Below are 24,806 nucleotides of genomic sequence, written 5' to 3'. Positions count from 1 at the left end.
GATGGTCCTCCTTTAAGGAATCTCTTTTCTTTTGGGCCAAGAAATCAAAACCCTTTGGACCCCTCCCCATCTTTGCGGCCTGGGGCATTTGGTTTCTCAAAAATAGAATCATCTTTAGAAATGAAAGAGCTTGTCCTCTTTCTCAAACGTTCAATATAGTTCCTCACTTCAGAGACTATATCCATGAAATCCCCATAAAGGGACCCAAAGACATAATTTTCCAGTGATCCCACTAGATGTTACTATTGGTTTTTTTGACAAGGTTGCACAAGGAAATTTGTGTGGTGGAGGGGGTCTGATCAAACTATTTGAGAACAAATCCATTCAATATAGAATTGGCATTAGTCTTGGAACAAACACCAATGCAGAGCTCATAGCTACTTGGAGCCTCATGACAATTGCAAAGCACAAAAACATTAAAAATATCTTGATCTTGGGGGATTCAAAACATGTTATTGATTGGCTTACATGTACGACCAACCTAGAAGTACTAAATTTGGCTACCTGGAAACACAGAATTAGAGAGATCAGAGGATACTTCCAAGAGATCCACTTCCAACATACCTCCAGGAAATACAACAATTGTGCTAACAAGTTATCAAAAAGTGCTATATCATTAGAGCCCGAACACATTCTAATTGAAGAACTGTTAGGCAATCATATTCTTAATTCTTTCCACACTATTATAGAACATATGGACCACCTCCCAACGCTCCAATAGGCCTAAAAGAAACTTCTAGAATAAGGAAATCTGCATTCAACTACCTAGCTTCTACATAAAACAGAATTAAGAAATTCAACCTACAATCTCTCTTTTTCTGTCTTATACAACATTATAGTGAACAACTTCATAATTTTTGATGTAATCACAAATGATATAGGCATGTCAAGAATTTCTATACTCTTACAATGCCATAAATATATAAGTCTAAAAGAGTTAATCATAGAAAAATAAATCCCCCATACAAGATGCAAATGATGTAAGTTATGCAGAACTGCCATGCGACCCTCAATCTAAAGAGAAATATCAGTCTCAACAGTAAAATGTACTTTTTTTTGTTTTGTTTTGTTTCCATAGGGCAGTTTTTTTTTTTAATGAAAAAAACATGACACATATTCAATACAATTTATTTTTGTGTGTTACCAATAATATGATACATCACAAACCATTTATTTTTTAAATATGATTTGTGTGTTACCAATAATATGATACATCACAAACCATTCATTTTTAAAATATGATCCATGTAACAATGAAGGTACATAAACCTTATAATAATAACATACTTTTTTGCACTTAAACAATTTCATATTTTTGGGCAAAGTTGGAGTAGTCATTCAACACCAAATCCCACTTTAAATTGATGCGACTAGGGGAAGGGTATCATGACGATGTTGAGCTCGATGTTCAAATTATGAGTAATTATAAAAATACAAAGAGCATATGACCAGCCAAAGTTTTACTCTATATGGTCTTAGAGAATTGGTGAAATCTTGTGTCAACAGTCACATCAACTATGGGCCTATCAATATTTAATCACCGCTAATTTTGATTCCTTGCATTTACAAAGTTCAAGATCGTTGTATGGGTTTCTGAGTTACCCCTTTCTTCTCACAATTTTTTCATAATTGTTCAACCTACTTCTATCTAGACAATGCATTAATACTTGATATTTCATACCAAAAACGCCAAGAATCATTCCCATGGAGGGCACCCTATGGGGTAATTTGTTGCATCCTGTATAATTGACAGGCAGCGGAAGACTCATTTTACAAGCAGGTGAAGTTGAGTGCTCGATTCTGGATGCAGTTGATTTGGAGATGGAGGAAGATCTAGTATACCCAATACTAAAAGCAGGCTTAGCAATCCTAACCACACACAAAATTATTTGGGTCGATCAGAATTCTAGACGTGCAGAGGCAATCCCATTGGCATCGATAACCCAGGTATTCCCTCCCGAAAACTCCATAAAAAACATGCTTGCGAAGCCTAGCCTTAGGCTACGGAGTTGCGTTTCATCAGATGGAAAAATTGCAGCATTAGGTGTTACCAAGGCTATAAGATCTGTTGTCATTACATTGATTTTGAGGGGGCAGAGCCTTCCCGATTCTTTTAGAGGGAGGCTTTGTGAGCTTTTGAGGTCTAGAGAATGGGAAACTGATGTCCAACAGGTTAATTTATCTAAGCAACCAATCGGGCAAATGGGTTCTTATGCAAATGCAAACTCTATTGAAGAGGGCAGTGGCTCTAGCAGACTAAAGGCTTCAATGGCTGGTCTGAGTGGGATTTTAAGAAAGGAGCAGGAAGAATGGGAGGCGACTGATAAGAGTTTGCAGGAGGCATTTCAGGGCTTGAATGCACTCATGGTTAGTATCTGTTATATTTTTCTTTTTATCTAGTAGGTTTTCTTTTCTTCTATATTAAATTTGGTTTATAATTTATTTCTCAGTCTTGATTTGCCAGTTCAAAAAGCTACAATTTTTGAAATGCAACTTCGAACAGAAATGCAGAGTACCACAAGGGTTTTAGGGCAGTGTTTTGTCAAAATTGCTAGTGATGTAGTCGAAATGGATAACATCATTAGAGTTACAATCATGGTATCTCTTCTGTAGCTCTATATTATTAGTTATAGTCATAGAATACGGTTTGAATTTTCGAAAAAATTCCCTACTCCACTGTAGTGTCGAAAGTTCCTGTACTATAACGCTTAACGGTTACTAACTAAAAACTTGATTTTTATTAAGGTTCTATTATAATAACCATCTTAAACCTCACTTTTTCCCCACTCCTAGACTACAACAGTTTTCGCAATATAAATATATATGTATATATGTATATGTATATATATGTATATATATGTATATATATATATATGTATATATGCATATATATGTATATATATATATATATATATATATCTATATTTGTATGTATATATGTATATATACATATATACATACATATATAGATATATATGTATGTATATATGTATATATACATATATACATACATATATAGATATATGCATATATGTATATATATATATATATATATATATATATATATGTATGTATATATGTATATATACATATATACATACATATATAGATATATATGTATGTATATATGTATATATACATATATATATATATATATATATATGCATATATATATATATATATATATATATATATATATATGAATGTTTGCTTATTTTGTATGTACTTGCATGTATTTTGGCCATTCTAGAATGTCGTGTTTTTTTATTTTATTGCCCCCATATGTATGTATATATGTATATATACATACATATATAGATATACATATATACATATATATATATATATATATATATATATATATATATATATACATAGATATATATATATATATATATATATATATGAATGTTTGCTTATTTTGTATGTACTTGCATGTATTTTGGCCATTCTAGAATGTCGTGTTTTTTTATTTTATTGCCCCCATATATATGCTTTTTTAATATATATTGTGAATATGGACTACGTGGACTACCAAGATTGAGTGGATTATAAGATCAATTTTCATCAAAAACTTTGAGATAAAACAGTGCCTGTAGTTGACATTGCTAACTGTATACAACAGCTTGAGACTGGACATATAAGTCACAACGAAAACATTCTTCGAGAGATCATTTCTGAAACCGTTTTTGCTGCTTGTGAAAACATTCATTCATTATTTCAAACTATTTTATTTCTTGCTTAATTTTCATCAATTTAAAAAAGTGTTCATGATATCTGAGGACAACCATATGTTGATTTTAGTTTTGTCACAGTGAATATGAATAAATTCTAATCAATTGCCCCCTTTTATCTAAGGTCCACACTTAATTGCTTCAAGATCATGCCAACTTTTAAGGTGCAATGCACTATTTTCCGTCACTTCAAGCTTTAGATCCGTTACAAAAAAGTTATGAGCACAGTCTAGTTTTTTTATGAATTGTTCCACATAATAAAGTTTGAGAATAGTTTTGTGAAGTTGGCCATTGTGGTTTCCTACAATGCATGACAGTGTTGTGCAGCGAGACAAAAATCTAGTCAAGGTTAGGGAAAAGAAGAATGCAGCATCAGGTGTTCTTTCACTTTGTAATTACAATGGATGGCAGGTCATTCTGAGGAGATTAATGATCAAATTTCAAGATGGTTGCATAAAGTGGCTAGGAAGCCAAAAATGAACCTCTTTGATATCAATATATATGCTAGACAGGGAAGGCATGATGCAGGGTTACCCATGCTTACACCCACAGTATGCATGTAATATGCATAATCACATTTGTTCCAGGAATTTTAACTCACTATCGAGTCAAAATCTTCAACCACCAATGGTTTAGGCCCCCTTTATTGAACTCTACGAAATCATTCATTACAATAGCCCAACCTTTATTAAACCACCTTTCTATAGGACTTAATCACCCGTTATAAACCTTCATTGATATTTTATTAAGTCCTTAAAGCCGCGTATATACATCAAACCCCACACTTTCCTTTGGTTAGTTCGTACTTAACCCATAAAACCTTCATATCGCGCTTTATTCTATTATAAACCCTTTATAATAGATAACACATAAAACCACATAAATCATACCTTTTCTGCCAATCCTCGGCCTTTGCACAGTTACCGATGTTACCTTTATTGGATCAATTCTCCACCATAAATCTCATTGTTTAATCCGATGGTTGACGTTACATCCGATCAACGAAACCAATCGTTGATCCTGCGTCGTAGATCTTCACCTCATTTAATCCAACGCTTCTCAACGATATCGGTCAAACAACTTGTACGAGGATTACCCGCCCGATAAAGCGGTTTCCTCTCTCTCCTCGGCTACTACGTGTCGAACGGTTTATGGAATCGGGTGCTCACCCTTCAATACCACTTACGGTTTTGAGGCTGCCCGAAAATTCGCCTTCACTTGTAAACTTTTCCTTATTTGATTAACTTCCAATCTATTTAACACCTGATGATCGTAGATGTTATACCATCAATGGCTACGACGACTCTCCGGATTCCTCATCCATTAACTCTTACATTGATCTCCGTCGTTCATTTCTTTGACTTTACGCTTGCACGATTTAATCTTGGACGCTTATCTCCTTCAATTCCGTTCATTGATCTCTAAGATCCAACAGCTCCTATGCATCAACTCTTCACGTTCCCTCTCTTCTCTTTACTTATGGTTTATGCTATTTCTTCAGCGCTTCTGTGGTTTTGGGTTTCATTCAGGTTCTGGTCCTTCAGTTGTTTCACTGCGCACTCCCTCCTGAGCTTCGACTTTGATCTTTCTAGTGGATTCAACAATCCATTATGATCCTCCTCATCATGCTTCTCTCTGTGTCATCGTCGAACTCTGCCTGTAGCTCTGTTACACAGAATACACTAACTCACTAATCATTCACCGTTCGATACTCAACGACACACTTATACAACTTGGAATTGAATCTTTGTGCATATGTGTGTGTGTGTGTGTGTGTGTGTGTGTGTATTAACAAACAATTACATGATGATACTCTCTATCTCTCTCTGACCCGATTCTTCTGATTTGTGGCCTCTTTTTGCACTCTGCCCATAGGCTTACAACCACACTTTAGCTATCTATCTAGCCTATCTAAAATCTCTAACTTTCTAACCTCTGTCTTTGCCTTTTAGGCTTACATTTATACAAAGGGATTCTAAAACCAATTCCTAGTTTAGATCCATAGATCCTTTAACAAAATCCTAAAATCTCTTCCTCATCCCTAAGGATCCTCTCTAATCCATAAAATCATGAACTAACTCCTAATCTGAGTTTTACAATTAATTCTCAAATCCTCTCCTCTCTCAAATATACTAATCCCTCATGTTCTCCTACATTCGAGAACATTTACAAATATGCCTCACTATATTTAATTAAATCCTATTCTCATTAAAATCACTCAAAAGCCTAAATAATTACATTAATTCACACTTAGGAGACCAACTCCCTTGAAAACACAATACCCCTATGTCTACTAAAATACAATGAAATTATTGGGTTGAATGCTCCTGCATCACACTCCCAAAGTAGAAAAATTTCATGATCTCCTGATCATGTGGGTTCATACGTTGATAGCAAAACATCCAGCGTCCCAAACTTTAGTTTGTAGCCACCCAAATGCCTTGCACCTTTGTTATTGTTGTACTTCTGCTGTTTTCTGTTTCATCTTCCTCTCCTTGTCAGTCAGGTTCATACTCTGATTGATCATGCTTCCTGTTGCTATCATTCTCCTCCATATGGACTGTTTCATCATCAACTGCCATAATTCTTCAATCTTTGTCTCCAGTTCATCCTTGGATTGGTCCATATTCTGCCTCTTACTTCTTCCTCTTTCTCTTTGCTTCAGGTTGTTGCTATTGTCCACTAACTCTTCAAACTGTTGTTGGTAACTTTCACTTTGTAGTTATTGGTTTAATTTTTCTTCTACTTTTGCTCTTGCTACCATTGTAGACATTGCTCTTGCTCTTGCTCCAACTTTTGCTTTGACTCCTACGCTTATTGCCTCCCTTTCATCTTTACCCTCTTTCATGATTATTTATGTCTGCACCGAATCATGACTTTCCAACATTCTCTCCAGCAATTGAGCATCTCTGTTCCATGGATTAAATTATTCCACATAATCTTCTTCTTTCATTTTTATTTGGCTGCTCATCTGTGCCAAATTTCCTCTAGCATCTGTAACTAAACCTGCACTCACAAAACAATTATTAAAATAAAAAAACATAAGGCTTCTGTGCCTTTTCCTCCTTTGGCAACAATTCAGTTTGTTGTTGTGTCTTCTCCTCCTCTATCAGCCCATCAGTATGCTGATTTGAATTCTCAAAAGAATTCATGAGACTGTCAACTAGTCTCTCCTCCACACCATCTATTCTAATGATGTCTTTCTGTCCCTGTCCACTGTAGTGAACTTCTTCATTCTCATTCAATTCTGACTTTACAACCTGAACACTTACTTTTTGGTTTTCTAGCCTTTCTTCCAAAAGACTTAACTCATGCCACAAATTTTCCATCTCGCTTGGAATTTCTCCCAAAAGTTCTGTAAAATCCTCACTATCTTCTTTTTTGTCACAAGCATAACTTATTGACACTATTTCTTCATTCTTGATTAGAATAAAATCTTGATCCTCTATCCCTTTGATAGTTTTAGATGTTTTTCCATCACTCTCCCTTTGATCATTTAAGAAAATCAATTCCTCATTATTCTCATCAATAGCAAATTTCTTATCATAGGACATAATTGTCTCATCCCTACTGAAGATATTCCTCCATTAAGCATGGAATTTATGAACTCCTTTTGTTGTAATAACTCAACTTGCTCTTCCTTTGAAAGATAGTCATCATCATACTTTACCTGGCAATTTTCAGCTTCATTTAAGACATTTCCATAAAATGGTTTGTCTTCTACAATACCTGCATTCATACACAACTTGTCAGTTGTAAAACCACAAGACCTCATGATCTCATCTAATGATTCAATCACCAATTCCTCCAGTTGTTCCAAGTCCTTTACATGACTTAGAAATATTTCGATGGTCTTCTCCTCAATCTCATCAAGTCCTTTACTTGATTGCTTAATATCCTTCCCTACTTCCTCTTTTAAAACATAATTTAGATTCTACTTGTTTTCTTCCCTCTTTACGTCAATTTCTGCAAATTGTCCTTCTTTACATGTTTCACCTGCAAACATACACAAATTATCAAATTTAAAATCACTAGACCTTTTGCCCTCACTTGAAGTTTCAGTCTTCAAGTCTTCATCTTCACCTAGAACTGCTCTGGTTCACAAATGGACACTTCCATTTCCAACTCAGCTTCTCTGAGTTTTCCCATTAACCACCTTACTTGCCTTTGTTGTAGCCTTCTCTGCAACTTAAGCCACTTCACTGGCTTCTTCTTTAATACCCAACCTTGTCTTTGGCTTTCCTCTAGTATCATCATCAATACATCGAGTTGTTCTTTCATCTCTGCAATTTCTTTGTCAATTTCCTCTTGACACATCCTCTTGCCATTTTCCTTGGCCTCCTCTTTCTTCATCTTTCTTCTATTGTGGTCTTCCTCAGAACCTCTGCTATGACTATCAGTAGTCATCTTATTCTCTATCTTGTGAGCTCCTCACTCACTCACTATGAGTTGCATTAAAGCCTCTGCAATAACAAGTCTTCCTTGTTGCAACTTACCTCACCAAGCTTTCCTCTGTACTCGATCTGTTGGCAAGCACTTGGTTCTCTGTCTCTGGAACCTCTTTTGAGCACTTCTATCTGCTCCTTCTAAGCTTTCACTCATCTACACCTCTTAAGAACACAACTGTCCTCTTGTATTTCAATCACCATGAAATACTTGGTTCTGACCGCCTCTTCTTTCACTTAAAAAGTCTTACTAGCTTCTTCATCCCTTAGAAATTCTACCCACATCCTTTGTGGAATTACCTTTGTGAACTGCAACAATACCCCTGCAGTAACAAGTCTCCTCCTTGCTACATATTCTCGCTAAGCTTCTCTCCTTTGAGCTCAGTCTTTTAGCATCTCTCTGGTTCTTTCCTTTGGAACCAATTGAGCACTCTTCGCTCTAGGTTGCTGCAATCTTGTCACCTTTTTTTGTTGTTATCTATGCATCAATGTACAAACACACATTCTCCAATCTTCAAATCAAATTAAACAAAACATGTCATCTCACCTTCAAGATCTCTGCATGATCTTGTTCCACCATTTCCTGCCCTTTAAAAGGGTTGTCTTCTGTTCCTTGCATCTGCAAGTTCCAATATTTTGTTATACCTTACCTCTATGTATTGACTGTTTGTCAGGTTAAAATCTGATTGCCCTTACCTGCATAAACACTTTAACACATAACTTTGTTTTAATTCTTTCACATAGAATTTCTTTGTTTTGTTTAACACCAATTGTTTCAATTACAATTCTGCTCTAATACCAAATGACGCATGGTTACCCCTGCTTACACCCACAGTATGCATGTAATATGCATAATCACATTTGTTCCAGGAATTTTAACTTGCTATCGAGTCAAAATCTTCAACCATCAATGATTTAGGCCCCCTTTATTGAACTCTACAGAATCATTCATTACAATAGCCCAGTCTTTATTAAACCACCTTTCTATCGGACTTAATCACCCCTTATAAACCTTCGTTAATATTTTATTAAGTCCTTAAAGCCATGTATATACATCAAACCTCACACTTTCCTTTGGTTAGTTCGGACTTAACCCATAAAACCTTCATATCGTGCTTTATTCTATTATAAACCCTTTATAATAGATAACACATAAAACCACATAAATCATACCTTTTCTGCCAATCCTCAGCCTTTGCACAGTTACTGATGTTACCTTTATCGGATCAATTCTCCACCGTAGATCTCATTGTTTAATCTGACAGTTGATGTTACATCCGATCAACGAAACCAATCATTGATCCTGCACCGTAGATCTTCACCTCATTTAATCCAACGCTTCTCAACGATATCGGCCGGACAACTTGTACGAGGATTACCCGCCTGATAAAGCAGTTTCCTCTCTCTCCTCGGCTGCTACGTGTCGAACGGTTTATGGAATCGGGTGCTCACCCTTCAATACCACTTACGGTTTTGAGGCCGCCCGAAAATCCGCCTTCGCTTGTAAACCCACTTTCCTTCTTTGATTAACTTCCGATCTATTTAACGCCCGATGACCGTAGATGTTATACCATCGACGGCTACGATGGCTCTTCGGATTCCTCATCCGTTAACTCTTACATTGATCTCTGTCGTTCATTTCTTTGACTTTACGCTGCGTGATTTAATCTTGGCCGCTTATCTCCTTCAATTTCGTCTGTTGGTCTCCAACGGCTCCTATGCATCAACTCTTCACCTTCCCGCTCTTCTCTTTACTTATGTTTTACGCTTTTTCTTCAGTGTTTCTGTGGTTTTGGGTTTCATTCAGGTTCTGGTCCTTCGGTTGTTTCACTGCGCACTCCCTCCTGAGCTTCGGCTTTGATCTTTCTAGTGGATTCAACAATCCATTATGATCCTCCTCATCATGCTTCTCTTTGTGTCATCACCGAACTCCGCCTGTAGCTCTGTTACACAAAATACACTAACTCACTAATCATTCACCATTTGATACTCAACGACACACTTATACAACTTGGAATTGAATCTCTGTGCATATATATATATATATATATATATATATATATATATATATATATATATATATAGATAGATATATATTAACAAACAATTACATGATGAAACTCTATGTCTCTCTCTGGCCTGATTCTTCCGGTTTGTTACCTCTTTTCGCACTCTGCCCATAGGCTTACAACCACACTTTAGCTATCTATCTAGCCTATCTAAAACATCTAACTTTCTAACCTTTGTCTTTGCCTTTTAGGCTTACATTTATACAAAGGGATTCTAAAACCAATTCCTAGTTTAGATCCATAGATTCCTCAACAAAATCCTAAAATCTCTTCCTCATCCCTAAGGATCCTCTCTAATCCATAAAATCATTAACTAACTCGTAATCTAAGTTTTACAATTAATTCTCAAATCCTCTACTCTCTCAATTATCTTAATCCCTCATGTTCTCCTACATTCGAGCACATTTACAAATATGCCTCACTATATTCAATTAAATCCTATTCTCATTAAAATCACTCAAAAGCCTAAATAATTACATTAATTCACACTTAGGAGACCAACTCCCTTGAAAACACAATACCCCTATGTCTACTAAAATACAATGACATTATTGGGCTAAATGCTCCTGCATCAAGGCACCTATAAATCTTGTGACTGTGCATTCTCTAAGGAATCTCAGAGAAAGACAAAAATATCTAGTCGTTTTGAATTAGAAGGAACTTCAATTTGATTTAATGGATTTGGGAGCTGCTAAAACACTGAAAATAGACTTCTTTGATATTAATATGTGCATTAGATAGGCAGGGCACACATAACTGTTGCGATTAGGCATCAACTGAGGAATCCAGAAGAAAGACTGAGAAAAGTCTGTCTGCTTTGAATTAAAGAGAGCTTCAACTAGATTTAGTCAATTTGGGAGCTGTTGAAACCTTTAAAGACTGTAATGTATCTTAATCCATGTCTATAAATTTATTTTTACCTTCAAACGGCAATTATATTCTTTGCACTGGCTTCTGGGAGCAAATGCGACTGCCACTCATATTGTAATCAATGATTATATTATTATCTCTTACATGGATTGGAGATTGGCTGAATTCCACAAATTCACTTTGGCATTGAATAGTAAATATACTAACATCTCTCGAATCTCGATCCACTCTAGTTAAAGATGGAAGCTTTTTAAGAAGACAAGCTATATATGTCATGAGGCCACCAAATCTTGAATTTTTAGAATTTTCTCGATGTTATTCAGGTGGGCTTTCCTCTCTGCCATGTTGAAAATGTTTTGTAAAACAACTATCTGATTTTCTAATTATTACGTGCCACATATTTTCTTTTTTGTAAGCTTGGTGGGACTACATCTTCATCATGTCCAATATATCACGCCAATCGGGATGGGGAAATGAACCGGTGACTTCACATCAAGGAATGCCTTAGCAAAGCACCTGATCACTGTCTATCCAAGACGCCGTGGACTACATGCCACATATTTTTCATATGCCTTTTGGCTAGAACTTATTTAGCCACAAAGAATATTATTAGAAATGCAGGCATGCCAACTACAATCAGTTCTTCCTCAAAAGCTCCTTCAATAATACTCAAACCTAGTTGAATCCATTGGAGTAACTTGGCTTGTCCTAGCATATAGCAATATATGAATTATATTTGTGTTATTGTTATGTTGAAGAGGCAAGTATAGGAGTTGCTCTTAAAAACAGTTGCAATGACATGATATTGGATTTTGATCTTTGATAAAAAATAAAATGAGTTTATTTTGTTTCCTGCACGCACACATTCTCAGTTTTTATTCTGCATGATCCAAATATTAATGTGTCTTCAAATCATTTTAAAAGCTATTCAAGGTTTATTTGAAGGCATGAATCATGCTGTTGTATGAAGTATATCTTGAACTTTCAACACAGTCAGTATTGTATATCTAGTGTTATGGTTTTCCATCAATATAGTATCAAAATTCAAATGATTTAATCCTTGTTAGAACAAAATATAGCCCCGAGAAATGTGTAAATCCCATGGACCAAGGTGATAGCTTTTGTGTAATTCAATAAAGTTGCCCACTGTCACCCAAGTAGCTCTTCCTCTCACTTTAGGCTAGATTTTCTCTAGCACAAGGGGGTATCCCTAAGGTAGGATCGTCAAAGATATGGGGTGGGGGCCCAAGGTGAAAATAAAGAGTAAGCCTTGATAAAACGAAGGTTGTTGTAATATGGTATGATATGTGGTAGCATAGTATACTATGTGAAAATGAAAGCAAACATGAGAAAGGGGTATCTACAAGATAGGAAATGGTGGATAAAAATAAGAAATGGAAATGAGACAACAAGAAACTAGTGCATATCAATCTATTGGGCCAATGCAGTTGTGAAATATTTCCTGAATGAAATAACTAATTTTCCACAATTGACTACTAGGTATATTGTAGGGTAGAAAAGGCTAATTCGCCATATTCAACCTATTTAAATGAAAGCATTAGTGTTGATACATTCATCATTTAGTTATAGACTCAACGTGGAAAAGAGCTATGGTTAATTCATCTTAAGTGTTTGTTGAAAATAGGTGTGGAGAGCTAGGATTACCACTCACCATACATATATAAAGATGCCAATTTGTTTAGCTAATTTTTTATCCCAATTGAACAATTAGATTTGATAGATGAAGGAAATTAATTCAGGAAAAAAAATAGAAATAAAGAAAGATCAAGAGGGATAGGTTCCTCACATTAACTATTCCAAAATGAAATTGATTTCATTATTTGTTTTCATAGAAGTATGACAGCAAGGTAATTTTTGTACACATTTTTCTTAAAACTGAAACTGGGAAATATCTTATTATAAAAAAAGAGATGTACGATAGCTAACAACAAGCATACAAACAGTGGACAAAGTGGTTTTGAATCAGAAGGAAATGAGGCTCTGCCTAAAGCACATGGAGGACTAGCACACTCATGCTCCAGGCTTGAGTGGATGCAGCAAGGCGCACCCCAGCCCCATTGAGGTGGATATCCCAAATTTTACTAAGTTTTTTTCATGGATATGGTTTCTCAGTTTTGTTGGCTTTCTAGTATAGCTAGGCATAGGAGGGCGGGTCTGAGCAGCCTAGATTATTGTCATTATGTTGCTATGCCTAGGCTTAGTTCCTTTTATATTCCTGTTTGCATGAAACTCTGTCATTCCTTAACTCTCTGGTTCAGACTCAAAGTTTATTTTGGAACTGATTCCCTGTTGTATTGTTAGTGGTATGGTTTCCCCTATGGGTGACCATTGACAGGCAGGGCTCTAAAAACACTGTAATTTTTTGTGAGTAATAGATAATTACCTTACAAAGAAAAAGCAAGCATACAAACATTACAATTGAGTATCTTGCAAATTTTCCATCTCCCTTCATAGAACAGGCAGGAGAGAAGGCACATTTTCCAATGTTGGCGAGCCCAATGACTTATAGACACCTTAGTCATTGTCTCTCAAGGTACATACCCACCCGAGTGTTCATTGAGTATGACCTTCTAGGACTATTGTTATCTTGTGTTCGCATCCCTCAAAGAATATCAGTCCTCTTGCCTACTCTTGTCTTGGATGCCCGACACATCCTCAAAGTGTATCAGATGCCAGATGATTACCCAATCCTCCCATTCTTTCTTCCCAAGTGAAGACAAGAATGTTGTGTCTATCTCTCCCTCTCAATTGAGGAAGACATGCCCAGGTATCCTATGACAAGGTACTTGTCTAAGTTCCTTTGTAATTGGGAACTTGTTATAACTCCCTCTTAGCTAGGGACTTATCCATTCATCAGCAACTTCTTCTTTGTGGGTCCTCCAGCTGCTTGATCTCCTTCCTTCCTTTGATTTCATGAAGTCTTTGTTTGAACTTCTTCTTGGTAGGGCACCATCCATCGATCACTTTCCTTCCTGGTTTGTCATTTCATTGCTTCCTTCGTGGAAAGTGACCTTCTTGTCATATATCAGGTTCTCTTTTCATCTGGTTATTCTTTGTCATATTCTCTATGCTTCATGCTACTCATCACATGGATGCTTCTTTGTACTTGCTTGTTCCCATGCTTTGATCTAGTAGCCCTTCATGACTTCATCCTGATATTGCTTCAACATTAAATGGTGATTTTGTTGGATGGATTCTTCATCATGACATCTTCGTAGAGAAAAATCAGTTATTTGCACCTTTGATATCTCCAAGGCCTTCATAGGTGTCAAGGGTCCTTTGATCTTTTCCTTTATTAGTCAGATTTGTCCTGCCTTCTTTCGGGAGATTTCTTCAATGGATCTTTGTCAGATAGTGATTCTTTGTGATCATGGTGTTCTTCACATGCTTGATCTCTTTCTTCATTTTCTTCTTCTTGGATAGATTAGTAAACCACCTTATGCTCCTTGTGGAAGCTGTTCTTCATTGCTTGCTTCTAGTACTAGTCAACATTTCTTCTTGCTTCTTAGTCAGCAATCTTATACTCCTTATGTGAATATTTTCCTTTTGTTGATCTTCATTGCATTGTAGTACATGCCTTCGAGCATGTCACTGGTGAAAGAGATTCTTTCCTACTTGATCATGTCATAGAACTATTTCCATGACTCATTAATATACAAATGATAACATGACTAAACTTTGATGTGTACATAATTCATCTTGATTCTCCTTTGATCATCTTATCTTCAATTGATTGTCCATGGTGTGGCCCTTCTCGCTTCATCTTAGCTCGCCTGCATATCATCCTTTTCTTGAATCCCATGAATGGAATTCCCAATGAGACATCTGTGTTTATTTATGAATCTTCTTTTGAAGATTCCATCATAGGATCTTGAAGACCCTTACTGTGCAAATGTTTCTTTCCTTTTGATGATGGAGATCTTCTACGATTCTTAATCATGATCAATTTTCTTTCATTGTGGATGAGGTCCTATACTAGGTATGCTCCTTCTACATGAATATCTTGAGCTATATCTACCATGCTCCTATATTCTAGAAGATATTTCTAACCATGCATTTTGTTCTATTTATAAATTCTCTTTCTACATGAGTATTTAGAACTCTATGTACATCATGCTTCTAGATTCTAGAAGATGTTTATAGCCATGCAATTTTATTCTATTCCTACATGCTCCTATACTACTCAAAACTTTGAAAGAAGACTTTAAGTAAAGAAGTAGACTTAGTCATAGTAGAGATCCAGAGGATCTTCCTTCTTTTGCTTCTTGTCTTCTTCTTTCATTTCTTGAGTCACATGAGCTTCTTCCCTTTTTCTTTTGTTGTTGTTGTCATACTTTAGTTTAGGACAATTCCTTTTGTAGTGTCCATATTCTTGGAATCCATAACATTGGATTTTGGACATATCTTTGTTGTTTGTTCTTTGTGGACCAAATTTGCCAAATTTTCCCTTTCTCTTGGCCATGGTAGCAAATGCTTGCTCCTTTGATCCCACATCTTCCTTTGCTTTGAGTCTTGTTTCCTCTATCTTGCATAGAGACCACATTTCACTTAGTGGGGTGGCTTCCTTCTTGGCATATATGCTTGATGTGAAGTTGCCCCAATCCTCAGGTAGAGCATTGAGTACTACAGTTGTCATTTCCCTGTCGAACATAACTTCCCCTAGCTCTTGAAGTTGATCCCTCATCTCAAAGATCTTCATGAAGTAGGGAGCTATTCCTTCCTTTGATATCTTTATCTTGTACAATTCATTTCGAAGAGATATCACTTCTCCAGCTGTGCTTACTGAGAATAGCTCCACTAGTTTGCCATAGATTTCTTTTGATGTTTCAAGTTTGGAGACATAAGGAATGAGAGAATCTTTGATGGATTCTATTAGAATCCTTTGAGCTCTTGTCTCATCCTTATTATACTTGGCTAAGGCTTGAGTTTGTTCCTTAGCAGGAATAGTAACATTCCCTTTGATGTGTTCTAGGCAGTGTGGAAAAATTCGGTAAAAAATCAGGATTAAATCCCCAAAACGCGATTTTTTTGGTTGGTCGATTAAATCGACTGATTTTTTGCCGATTTTTTCCCAGCTGAAAAAGTCGGGATTAAATTGAGACTTTTTCCAAAAAATCGTGAATGAGGTAGTTTCTTTAACGATTTTTTAATTTTTATTTTTATTTTTTGAAAAAAATCAGGATTTTATTGAAAAGGTCGAGATTGTATTGAAAAAGTTGGGATTTTTAAAAAAAAAATGAATATTTTTGTATTTTTTAATTTTACCGACTTTTTCAAAAAACACTCGACTTTAACAACTTTTTCAATTTATGAACCCTTGCCAATTTAATCCCGACTTCGACTTTTTCCAAATTGGTACTAGGAGTTCATTCCCCTTGAGAAGTAAATCAATTCTCTTCTTCCATGCAAGAAAGTTATTGGTACCTACCAATTTGTTGCTTTCCTTGCAAAAAGGCATTGATGTATATTCAGAAGGGGACATATCCTTACTTGATAGATTTTGAGATGTAGTAGACTTGCTTTCTCCTTGAAGACATGATCACTTGCCTTCCTTAGATCTTGATGTTCTTTAAGTTGCTTTTTCCAAGTGGACTTGCTTGATGATGAGATTTGCTTGATGACTTGTAGCTTGATGTAGGTCCTTCTTTGATTTGCTCTTCTTGTAGGTGCCTTTATGTAAGGCTATTCTTCTTACTTTGTAGTCTTCCGTGATGAGTGATGGATGGTAGACCTTCTCATCCTTGAAGTGATTGAAACTACTTGGCTAGATGCTTCAACTTTGTAGATGTCCTTCCTTGATGAGTGTTCTTGAGATGCCCTTTCCTTGATGTGTCACCTTTGCTCCGATACCATGTTGAAGAATCAAGGACAATTAGGTGTAATGTGATTCTTCTTGACTTGATAACAATTTGAAGAGTCTTTTTACTTTTTCTTGTTAGCTTAATCTTCTTCTTCTTATTATTAATGCATGTGTGTACTTCATCAAATTGCTACCAAAAACGTAAGAACAAGAACACCAGATGTTAGCTCTCTGCCAGGGCCAAAACCTCTCTTCTCTCAAGAGGAAAACCCTTCAGTAAATTTCTCTTATTGAGCTTCTTATTGATCAATGCCAAACCCTAGACCCCTGACTAGAATATCCTCCAAGCACAAGTCAAGTCCTTCCTCCTTTATGCACTTTGTTCCCCGACAATTCTTTCTTCTGGCACTTTGTTTCCCAACACTTCGTCCTCCTTCCAATTGTTGTTAGATATTGTTACACTTGCTCTAGGAGAGATACCTTTGATGAGACCCTTTTCTTATGATGATCCCTTTCTTCTCTTCACCAACCAAAGAACTTGTATGACAGTAATGGGAGGGTTGTTATGACAGTAGAGACAACCTCATTATCTTCACACGTGTGACTATTTTCCTTGTGAGGTTTACCTCTTCCTTCTTTGCTTGAGAGAGTTCCTTCTTCGCTTGAGTGAGAGGCCTACTTAGATTGCCCAACCAATGAAGTTACGTGACTATGATGGTAGTGCTGTAATGACCACAGGGAGAGGCTCTTTCCTTCTTCTTTGCTGCACTTGCAGACCCTTTCTTCGTCCTTCGTTACCCTTTTTCTTGCCTCCTTAATTCGTTGATTTCAGAGATATGAATGTGTTATCTTTGGAGGAGTGGAAAACCTCTATATATAGAGGAGTGGACAACCTCTATATATAGAGGAGTGGACAACCTCTATATATAGAGGATTGTCTCTCCTTTAGGCTGACTTGTTGTTTGTGGGCCGACTTGCTATCTTTGCTTCGGATGGCTTCTTTGGTGGTGTTACATGCTTGGAGGAGACTTGACTTTGCTTGGAGGGTTATTCTTTGACTCTTATACAAACATATACATGGTGTAACATGCCCTTAAGGTCTTCAACATTTTCTTTTGACCATTTGACTCACTATAGCACTCTAACATGTGCTAGACCTATTTCAATGAGCAAGAAACTCATTGACATATATTATAAAAATAATATTTCTTTTCTTGAACAAATACAAATATCAAAAGTACATTTATGAAGACCGAACCTAGTTACATTTCCTTCAACAACCTAGAATATGGATATTACTATCATATCATTATAAAGTCAGACATTATCGAGAGCTTAATAAGTCAATCACCGCTTTAAGGTATCACACAATTGTCAAAGTCAAGGTATAGTTAATTTGTCACTTACAACATTAGTAGTTATATGGTGTCACAGTCAAGTAAGGTCGAAGTCAAACATTTTATCATAGATGCTTACTATGTCAAAGAATTTATATACAATCATCATTGTCTCAAGGATCACTATAACTACATTTTAACATAATCATATTATCATATCATGTAAAGGCTACATTAATTAGTCTTTACAAGAGATGTCAAGTCACTAATGAACTAGCTACTGATATATCATTGAGTGTGATGTTAAGTTACTAATGTTACAACTTCTAGTATATCATGGTGTATGTCATATGGTTCCATTTTTGAAACACAATTATATCAAATTCACTGCATGGTTCGTGAAAAAGTACTATATGTGTCAAATCAAACACTGTCATCAAGGATTGTGACCATACTTCAATGTTTATGCAGAAAGGTCACTAGTTGTTATATAGATATATATATATATATATATATATATATATATATATATATATATATATATATGGAGAGGCATGCTATTCAATGTCAAGTCAATATCAAAGAACTTCTCATTGTTTTACAACATTACATGTTCAATCCTTAGGACTTAAAACAACCCTATAGTAAGGCCTCATATCTAATGACTGTTTGTTAGATTACGGCTAATCTAATCTCAGATTTATCATATTCCAAGGTGCTATGTCTAGTCTATCAAGTCAAAGGACAAACTATTGTCAACCAAGGTGTTGTCGTTAAAGGTCATATTACAAGCCTTGTTATGAGGCCCTGTGTCTTAGAGAGTTGTCTTCACAGAGCTTTATTTTCATAAAAAATAACCCTCAAAAAAGAGCCCTAACCATAGACTTAACACACTTCAAACAAATTAAAAAAAAGCCTGCAGTATTTATGATGGTGAAGCTAAAATAACTTGGAAGGAAGGTCGAGTCCTGAATCTTTCGCTGGTCATTATCTAAAATAGGGTAAGCCTGTGGCCTAACCTTACATCTGTACTTCAACAAATGCCAAAACAACTCATTTAAAATAGTCAACAAAAAGAAAATATACCTTGAAGGCCAAGTGGAGGATGGATACTTGGAGTGCAATCAACTAACCAAGACTTTTGCTGCCCTAGATCCTTCGCTATCCTATTACAGGTAGCTGAAAATTACAGAGAAATACCACCGAAAATTTCAGAAAAATATCTTGATAAATCAATGTGTTTTGAGAGGTTTTAAGGTCTCCTTTTATAGAGTTTAGAGAGACTTCATAAGTGATTGTTATAGGACAACGAAAGGGCTTGATGAAGGAGTTATAACATTAAAATTTTAATTAAGTCATGTCTTGTGCGTTAAGTAAGAAAGGTCGTGAACCTTATGAGTGAGAAAGGCCATCAGTCTTATGAGTGAAATATATTAGCCTTTACAATATGAGGGATACCTTTTATAAAAAAATAATTTAATACTCTTCCTAAGATTCCTTAAGGTATGGTTAATTTATTTTATAAGTACTATAAATTTGTTTGTTTAAGCTCTAAGGAATTTGTACACTAACCCTCTTTGGTGTGTTTTGTAGGTGACACATGAGTGTATTAAGTCAATGATTGATTTATTGTCTTTGGTTTTGAAGTTATGTAACTTATATGGGGTGAGATTACAGTGATAAACAATGTCATATGTTGACAACTGTAGGAGGAGGTGTCATGTCACTACCCCTGGGGATTTTAGCCAAAAGACTGGGCAAAAACAGGGGTCACTAACTTCAATTGTGAATATCTCTCAAACCAGGAGACCTCTCGGGGCGTACCACATATCAACAGAAACATATTTTCTAGGAGAATCTAATGACATAGATCACTAACCCAAACTCAATGATTTGACCTATCAAAAACCCTCGACAAAGTCAGGGCACATCCTCAGTTCAGAGAACCCAAACCCTAGGACTTGGGTTTTTAAACATCCAACAATATCGATGCCATCTTGATGTAATCCAACAATTACTAAGAAGCATCCATTAACCATTTGACATTAGTGGCTAGTGTTTTTGGTCAAAGTCAAACCCAGTCAACTCCATGGGTTGACATCAATGACAACACCATCCAACATAGTCGACTTCCTTCAAATTGAACCCGTCCCTTCAATCCATGCCCACACATTTGTTCTCGGAGTAACCACATCGCACTGGTATTTCACCCTCTTTGTGACAATGATAACTCGACCCAATTGAATGCACGCAACCAGTGGGAAATCATAATAAATTCGGGTTCAGTAGTGGTACACAATCCTTGGATCCATGTATAAGCTCCACACTCATTCTTTTATGCACAAGTTGACTTTGTTGATGCTAAGGCAATTTGGCCCTTTTCAATGGAACTCGACCTTTTGAACTTGTAAGCAATTTCTTGACTCCAATCTCTATCTTCAACAATCCTCAAAATTCAGCCTGTTGATCTCTACGTCTGCTCAAGTTTCTTAAGTTCTTCGTTCGCCTGTGTCGTTTTTCCCTTGTAACACCCAGTGTTATCCGACATGGCTCTCATGTAGCGACTCGTGGCTCTTTCAAACTCAACACACCAAATTTTTGTCAATAAAATTCAAAGTCGAATCTTGTAATGAACACTGATGCGACTTCCTAAAATGGATATTCTTGGCCTTCCCTCAAGCAAATTGCGATCTCAGTCTCAGTAAAATTGTTCTCAAACTCCTGAAAATATTTGAGAGCCAAGAAATATTTCGGCCCCTTAAAAATTTGTTATACACCTCCTCCCTAAAATATTTGAAAGTCCCAAATAATAGTTTAGCCTTTTTAAATTATTACAAACATTTTAACCTTGGCCATAATATACTTTGGCTTTCACATAAAGAGTCGGCCCTGTTAGAGCTCCAGGAAACTCTGCTAGGTTGTAGCTCGGAGATGCCTGGTAACATATAATCTTCAATATGGTTCTAGGAACTTATTGGGATGGGCGATGGTTTGGCTCAAGCCAGAGAACCACTTCTACTCTGTTTTCACTCCAAACACGCATGAACACCCTCAGACTATAAGGCTTTAGACCACCAATGCTCAACAATTTGGGAATTAGATGAATAGACGAAGAATACTAACCACACCAGCAGATGCATACAGAATGTATGATGACCAGCTGCAACTAGTAAAGAAACTTGCAAATCTAATCTATCAATGCAGAGATAAGATGACAGTTATCTTGCATTTGATATAGAAGAAACCTGAGTAACCTACTCACTTATACATTCAATTGTCTAATCCAAAGATAAGATGACAGTTATCTAACATTAGACATAGGAGAAATCATGAATACAAAACATTAGGCACAAGCTTAGAACAAAGAAGAAATGGGCATTGAGCAAGTAACAATAAAAGAAGCTTGCATTGATGAAAATGAAGATGAGATGATACAAGTTACAAAATATCTACAGTCTCCAGAAGTTGAACCGAAACATAATTGCCAACCTTAATTACATCTTTCTTCTGGCTATTTATAATCTATCATTACAATGGCTCTTAGCCGTTTAGGGATGGAGGGGTCTTAATTGACCACCAACTACCATTAACTATCTAATAGCATCTTTGAACGTAGTTGCTTTCTTCACTACGAAAACCTGATCGGTTCTGGTACCGTGTTGTCCTTCGAGTAGTCGGATTGATCATGGCAGTGGAGTTCCATGACTGTTTAATTCGGTTGTTGAGTCGTGTTGTGTCCTTCTCTCCTCCCACCATTCTCTTCTTTTAATTCAGTTTCATGTTCGGACTATCGCCAGACTGACAGAGTCGACCATCTTCCTCTTCCAGTAACAGACAGGACGTAGAGTATGGAGTGCATGGGCAGATGGACAGTCGTGAATGATCACAAATGATGGCCTTCGGATCAAGGGAGATGTGTGGCGGAGATCGATTTTGGAGGCTAGCGGTCATGGTGGGAGTAGAACATGTCCGGGCCGTTAGATCTTCAGGCGAGCAGATCGAACGGTTATTGGGCGGTGGACATGTGTAGGCGATAATGCGCGGGGTGGTTTGATTTGAGTGGTAATGGTTTATATCGTGTGGGCATCGAGCGATAAGCAGTAAGTGTCAGAACTCGCCCAATGCCATTCACGGGATGACACATAGCGGCAGGGAAAAAGAAAAATCGCCCACATTGGGCAAGTACTTCTCGCGCTTGTTATCCGCTCGATATGGGCGCTGACCGTTAGATCTGGTGAGGGTGATCTAATGGCGGAGGAGTGTCGGACAAGTTGGCGTACCGAATGGGACGTGGATCGTTGGATTGGCGGGGAAAAATCAACGGCGAAGATGCGGTCAAGGTACGAGATGTCTTCGAGAAATGTGCTATATGCGCATAAGGCATATGGGTGAGGTTTTATGAGGATTTTGGCTATTGCGCTTGGGTCTAAGGCCAAAGAGGAATTTGTCAAGGTGTGGAGGTTATGTTAGGAAAGGGAAAGGGTAAAGTGTGAGCGGGGTAAGGGAAGAAGAGGAATAATGGCCCATGTGGGACCCTTTTAAGAACAACAAAGCAGCTCGAATCCTCATTTGACCTTTAAAATGTTAGCGCTACACCTCAGGGCTAACACTGGCTCCTTCTGGGGATGAAATCCTCCCTGTGAGGTTTCAAGAACTGTAGACCACTGCCTTTCCTGTAAGCAGCCAAAATCAGAAATACTACCTAGTGTTCCATTGGGCATGGAGTCTATCTAAGCCTACACCAAAACTTTGAAAAATCACATATTTACAATACTGAGGCCTGAAAAGCCTTAAACAAAATAAACTTTCAAAAACCACCCATTGACTGGGCCATCAAAAATAGTTTTTCCCTCCAAACTTTGCAGCATGAAAGTATTGTTTCCTTGGACCTGAGAGATGACAAATGGTCTTGTCCATAGAGCATCAAATTTACCATGATTGCCTTTCTTTTCCTTTAGTGCATCCCATTTGAGAACCCAGTCACCAACCTAAAAATTTTCCATCTTTGCCTTTCTGTCGAAAGCTTCCTTGATTCTCTTTTGATGTATTGCAGACCTCTCAATCAGTTGATCTTTGATCTGATGAAATTCAACCAAGTCACTCATCCTCCTTTCCATGTCACTTTCCTCGTTTTGCTCTTCTTGCAAGAATTTGGCAACAGGGAGGATCAATTGGATTGGGAAAACAGCCTCAGTGCCATATACCAGCTTGAATGGAGAGTTCCCTATGGACTTCTTGGTGGTAACCCTGTCAGCCCACAATGCAAACTTTAGTTTGGAATCCCAGCTCCACTTGTTGTCTTCCAACAGCTTTTTGATTATCCTTACTAGGATTTTATTGGATGATTCTGCTAGGCCATTACCCTGAGGATAATATGAGGTGGAAAGCATTAATTTAATGCCCATTGAGTCACACATTTCCACCAACTCTTTTGCCCTTAAAGTTGTTGCATTGACTGTAACCAATTTCTTTGGGCAGCGAAACCTGGTGAAAATGTTTTCTGTCAAGAATTTCATGACAACCTGGTGATTAGCTTTCTTAGTGGGGATGACCTCAATCCATTTGGTAAAATAATCAGTGGCTACTGAAATCCATCTATGCTGGCCACTGGAATGTGGATTAATTTCCCCTATGAAATCCAAACCCCACTGCTGGAAAGGGCCATTAGTATGTATTGGTTTCAGGGGCAAAGATTTCAGCTGCTGTCTTCCTGCAAACCTCTGCCATTTGTCACAAGACTTCACAAATGAAAATACATCAGAGAATAGAGTAGGCCAATAATACCTAGCTCTCAGGATCTTGTGGGCTGTGGTTTTCCAATAATGATGTCCTCCACAGATGCTAGAATGGAACTAGTGCATGACTTCCACAGATTGCTCTTTGTCTAGACATCTTAAGAGGATTTCGGATGGGTCCCTCCAATAAAGTGGGTTCTTATTGATGCAAAACTTGGCTGCTTTGAGCTTAATGGTCCTGGCTTGACTTGAGCTAAGCCCTAGAGGGACTTCTAGCTTCAACAGGAAATGAACTATACAGGAATACCAATCACAAGAAGCCAAATTCTCGACTAATGACTGGTTTTACCTTCGTTCTTTTGTTTCTTCCTTTGCCTGCTCAACATCTGAATCTTTACCCATGCAATCTATGTCCAGCATTCTACAATTTTCTTCGGCCATCAGCTTAGCCAAGCCCTGGCCTTTGATAAGCTTGGTGGGCTTTACCTCTATGTTGAATTCAATGAGCTTTGCAATCCATTTAGTCCTTCTTCCATCAACATTTGGCTGTGTTAGGACATCCTTTACTGAGGTAGAGGGTACATAGGCAATCACCCTGGAGTACAAAATGTAGGTTCGGAATGCCTTTAGAGACTTAATAAGAGCATAAGCCTGCTTTTCAATTATGTTATATCTTAATTCAGCATCCCGTAAAGTTTTGCTGAAAAAGGCCACTGGGTGCTCTGTACCTTCGTCATCCTTCTGCAACAAGACTACTGCAAGGGTGTCACAGGAAGTGAAAGAGAAGATATGGAA

The 24,806-nt window shown here is 37.0% G+C and overlaps 1 pseudogene; it reads left to right on the top strand.

Annotated features, from left to right (window-relative positions):
* Window positions 1-1,704: 1,704 nt before the first annotated feature.
* Window positions 1,705-24,806, top strand: part of LOC149251522 (vacuolar protein sorting-associated protein 36 pseudogene) — a 35,365-nt pseudogene continuing 12,263 nt past the window's right edge.

The sequence above is a fragment of the Pinus tabuliformis genome, chromosome 7, assembly GCF_031772625.1.
Source record: "Pinus tabuliformis cultivar Carrire ecotype Pingquan chromosome 7, CPIR1, whole genome shotgun sequence".
NCBI lineage: Eukaryota > Viridiplantae > Streptophyta > Pinopsida > Pinales > Pinaceae > Pinus > Pinus tabuliformis.
This window is presented reverse-complemented; position numbering and strand designations above follow the sequence as displayed.